Raw genomic sequence first — 6,000 nt, 5'->3', positions numbered from 1 at the left:
TTACTAATTAGCCCTCTCTAACATTACTAATTAATGCCTCTCTAACATTACTAATTATGCCCTCTCTAACATTACTCTAATTATGCCCTCTCTAACATTACTAATTATGCCCTCTCTAACATTACTAATTATGTCCTCTCTAACATTACTAATTATGTCCTCTCTAACATTACTTATATGTCCTCTCTAACATTACTAATTATGTCCTCTCTAACATTACTAATTATGTCCTCTCTAACATTACTAATTATGTCCCTCTCTAACATTACTAATTATGTCCTCTCTAACATTACTAATTATACCCTCTCTAACATTACTAATTATGCCCCTCTCTAACATTACTAATTATGCCCTCTCTAACATTACTAATTATGCCCTCTCTAACATTACTAATTATGTCCTCTCTAACATTACTAATTATGCCCTCTCTAACATTACTAATTATGCCCTCTCTAACATTACTAATTATGTCCTCTCTAACATTACTAATTATGCCTCTCTAACATTACTAATTATGCCCTCTCTAACATTACTAATTATGCCCTCTCTAACATTACTAATTATGCCCTCTCTAACATTACTAATTATGCCCTCTCTAACATTACTAATTATGCCCTCTCTAACATTACTAATTATGCCCTCTCTAACATTACTAATTATATCCCTCTCTAACATTACTAATTATGCCCTCTCTAACATTACTAATTATGCCCTCTCTAACATTACTAATTATGCCCTCTCTAACATTACTAATTATGCCCTCTCTAACATTACTAATTATGCCCTCTCTAACATTACTAATTATGCCCTCTCTAACATTACTAATTATGCCCTCTCTAACATTACTAATTATGCCCTCTCATTACTTATTATGCCCTAATAATTATGCCCTCTCTAACATTACTAATTATGCCTCTCTAACATTACTAATTATGTCCTCTCTAACATTACTAATTATGCCCTCTCTAACATTACTAATTATGCCTCTCTAACATTAACTAATTATGCCTCTCTAAATTAACTAAATTATGCCCTCTCTAACATTACTAATTATGTCCTCTCTAACATTACTAATTATGCCCTCTCTAACATTACTAATTATGTCCCTCTCTAACATTACTAATTATGTCCTCTCTAACATTACTAATTATGCCCTCTCTAACATTACTAATTATGCCCTCTCTAACATTACTAATTATGCCCTCTCTAACATTACTAATTATGTCCTCTCTAACATTACTAATTATGCCCTCTCTAACATTACTAATTATGCCCTCTCTAACATTACTAATTATGTCCTCTCTAACATTACTAATTATGCCCTCTCTAACATTACTAATTATGCCCTCTCTAACATTACTAATTATGTCCTCTCTAACATTACTAATTATGCCCTCTCTAACATTACTAATTATGTCCTCTCTAACATTACTAATTATGTCCTCTCTAACATTACTAATTATTTGCCTCTCTAACATTACTAATTATGTCCTCTCAACATCTAATTATGTCCTCTCTAACATTACTAATTATGTCCTCTCTAACATTACTAATTTATGTCCTCTCTAACATTATAATTATGCCCTCTCAACATTATACTCTCTAACATTACTAATTATGCCTCTCTAACATTACTAATTATGTCCCTCTCTAACATTACTAATTATGCCCTCTCTAACATTACTAATTATGTCCCTCTCTAACATTACTAATTATGTCCTCTCTAATTATTACATTACTAATTATGCCCTCTCTAAACATTACTAATTATGTCCTCTCTAACATTACTAATTATGCCCTCTCTAACATTACTAATTATGCCCTCTCTAACATTACTAATTATGTCCTCTTCTAACATTACTAATTATGCCCTCTCTAACATTACTAATTATTATGCCCTCTCTAACATTACTAATTATGTCCTCTCTAACATTACTAATTATGCCCTCTCTAACATTACTAATTATGTCCTCTCTAACATTACTAATTATGTGCCTCTCTAACATTACTAATTATGCCTCTCTAACATTACTAATTATGTCCTCTCTAACATTACTAATTATGTCCTCTCTAACATTACTAATTATGTCCTCTCTAACATTACTAATTATGCCCTCTCTAACATTACTAATTATGCCCTCTCTAACATTACTAATTATGCCCTCTCTAACATTACTAATTATGTCTCTAACATTACTAATAACATTACTAATTATGTCCTCTCTAACATTACTAATTATGCCCTCTCTAACATTACTAATTATGCCCTCTCTAACATTACTAATTATGTCCTCTCTAACATTACTAATTATGCCCTCTCTAACATTACTAATTATGTCCTCTCTAACATTATAATTATGCCCTCTCTAACATTACTAATTATGTCCTCTCTAACATTACTAATTATGCCCTCTCTAACATTACTAATTATGCCCTCTCTAACATTACTAATTATGCCCTCTTACTAACAACATTACTAATTATGCCCTCTCTAACATTACTAATTATGCCCTCTCAACATTACTAATTATGCCCTCTCTAACATTACTAATTATTGTCCTCTCTAACATTACTAATTATGTCCTCTCTAACATTACTAATTATGCCCTCTCTAACATTACTAATTATGCCCTCTCTAACATTACTAATTATGTCCTCTCTAACATTACTAATTATGCCCTCTCTAACATTACATTACATTAATTATGCCCTCTCTAACATTACTAATTATGTCCTCTCTAACATTACTAATTATGCCCTCTCTAACATTACTAATTATGCCTCTCTAACATTACTAATTATGTCCTCTCTAACATTACTAATTATGCTCTCTCTAACATTACTAATTATGTCCTCTCTAACATTACTAATTATGTCCTCTCTAACATTACTAATTATGTCCTCTCTAACATTACTAATTATGTCCTCTCTAACATTACTAATTATGTCCTCTCTAACATTACTAATTATATTGTCCTCTCTAACATTACTAATTATGCCTCTCTCTAACATTACTAATTATGCCCTCTCTAACATTACTAATTATGCCCTCTCTCTAACTATTACTAATTATGTCCTCTCTAACATTACTAATTATGCCTCTCTAACATTACTAATTATGCCCTCTCTAACATTACTAATTATGCTCTCTCTAACATTACTAATTATGTCCTCTCTAACATTACTAATTATGCCCTCTCTAACATTACTAATTATGTCCTCTCTAACATTACTAATTATGTCCTCTCTAACATTACTAATTATGTCCTCTCTAACATTACTAATTATGCCCTCTCTAACATTACTAATTATGCCCCATCTAACATTACTAAATATACCCTCTCTAACATTACTAATTATGCCCTCTCTAACATTACTAATTATGCCCTCTCTAACATTACTAATTATGCCCTCTCTAACATTACTAATTATGTCCTCTCTAACATTACTAATTATGTCCCTCTCTAACATTACTAATTATGCCCTCTCTAACATTACTAATTATGCCCTCTCTAACATTACTAATTATGTCCTCTCTAACATTACTAATTATGCCCTCTCTAACATTACTAATTATGTCCTCTCTAACATTACTAATTATGTCCTCTCTAACATTACTAATTATGTCCTCTCTAACATTACTAATTATGTCCTCTCTAACATTACTAATTATGTCCTCTCTAACATTACTAATTATGCCCTCTCTAACATTACTAATTATGTCATCTCTAACATTACTAATTATGTCCTCTCTAACATTACTAATTATGTCCTCTCTAACATTACTAATTATACCTAACATCTTCTAACATACTAACTTACTAATTATGCCCTCTCTAACATTACTAATTATGCCCTCTCTAACATTACTAATTATGTCCTCTCTAACATTACTAATTATGTCCTCTCTAACATTACTAATTATGTCCTCTCTAACATTACTAATTATGTCCTCTCTAAATTACTAATTATGCCCTCTCTAACATTACTAATTATGTCCTCTCTAACATTACTAATTATGTCCTCTCTAACATTACTAATTATGTCCTCTCAAACATTACTAATTATGTCCTCTCTAACATTACTTATTATGCCCTCTCTAACATTACTAATTATACCCTCTCTAACATTACTAATTATGCCCTCTCTAACATTACTAATTATGTCCTCTCTAACATTACTAATTATGCCCTCTCTAACATTACTAATTATGCCCTCTCTAACATTACTAATTATGCCCTCTCTAACATTACTAATTATGCCCTCTCTAACATTACTAATTATGTCCTCTCTAACATTACTAATTATACCCTCTCTAACATTACTAATTATGCCCTCTCTAACATTACTAATTATGCCCTCTCTAACATTACTAATTATGTCCTCTCTAACATTACTAATTATGTCCTCTCTAACATTACTAATTATGTCCTCTCTAACATTACTAATTATGCCCTCTCTAACATTACTAATTATGCCTCTCTAACATTACTAATTATGTCCTCTCTAACATTACTAATTATGTCCTCTCTAACATTACTAATTATGTCCTCTCTAACATTACTAATTATGTCCTCTCTAACATTACTAATTATGTCCTCTCTAACATTACTAATTATGTCTCTCTAACATTACTAATTATGTCCTCTCTAACATTACTAATTATGTCCTCTCTAACATTACTAATTATGTCCTCTCTAACATTACTAATTATGTCCTCTCTAACATTACTAATTATTCCTCTCTAACATTACTAATTATGTCCTCTCTAACATTACTAATTATGTCCTCTCTAACAATTACTAATTATGCCCTCTCTAACATTACTAATTATGTCCTCTCTAACAATTATACCTCTAATATAATTTCCTCTCTAACATTAATAATTATCCTCTCTATTACTAATTATCCCTCTCTAACATTACTAATTATGTCCTCTCTAACATTACTAATTATGCCTCTCTAACATTACTAATTATGTCTTCTCTAACATTACTAATTATGTCCTCTCTAACATTACTAATTATGCCCTCTCTAACATTACTAATTATGTCCTCTCTAACATTACTTATTATGCCCTCTCTAACATTACTAATTATGTCCTCTCTAACATTACTAATTATGCCCTCTCTAACATTACTAATTATGTCCTCTCTAACATTACTAATTATGTCCTCTCTAACATTACTAATTATGCCCTCTCTAACATTACTAATTATGCCCTCTCTAACATTACTAATTATGCTCTCTCTAACATTACTAATTATGTCCCTCTCTAACATTACTTAATTATGCCCTCTCTAACATTACTAATTATGTCCTCTCTAACATTACTAATTATGTCCTCTCAAACATTACTAATTATGTCCTCTCTAACATTACTAATTATGTCCTCTCTAACATTACTAATTATGTCCTCTCTAACATTACTAATTATGCCCTCTCTAACATTACTAATTATGTCCTCTCTAACATTACTAATTATACCCTCTCTAACATTACTAATTATGCCCTCTCTAACATTACTAATTATGTCCTCTCTAACATTACTAATTATGTCCTCTCTAATGTTACTAATTATATCCTCTCTAACATTACTAATTATGTCCTCTCTAACATTACTAATTATGTCCTCTCTAATGTTACTAATTATATCCTCTCTAACATTACTAATTATGTCCTCTCTAATGTTACTTTTATATCCTCTCTAACATTATAATTATGTCCTCTCTAACATTACTAATTATATTCTCTACCTAATTATACCTCTCTTACATTACTAATTATGTCCTCTCTAACATTACTAATTATGTCCTCTCTAACATTACTAATTATGTCCTCTCTAACATTACTAATTATGCCCTCTCTAACATTACTAATTATGTCCTCTCTAACATTACTAATTATGTCCTCTCTAACATTACTAATTATGCCCTCTCTAGGGTCATGCCCTGTTATTATAAAATTATCAACCGACTACTCCTAAACTATTGGAGGGAT

The sequence above is a fragment of the Argopecten irradians genome, chromosome 12 (genome assembly GCF_041381155.1).
Source record: "Argopecten irradians isolate NY chromosome 12, Ai_NY, whole genome shotgun sequence".
Taxonomy (NCBI): domain Eukaryota; kingdom Metazoa; phylum Mollusca; class Bivalvia; order Pectinida; family Pectinidae; genus Argopecten; species Argopecten irradians.
Note: the sequence above shows the minus strand (reverse complement) of the source record.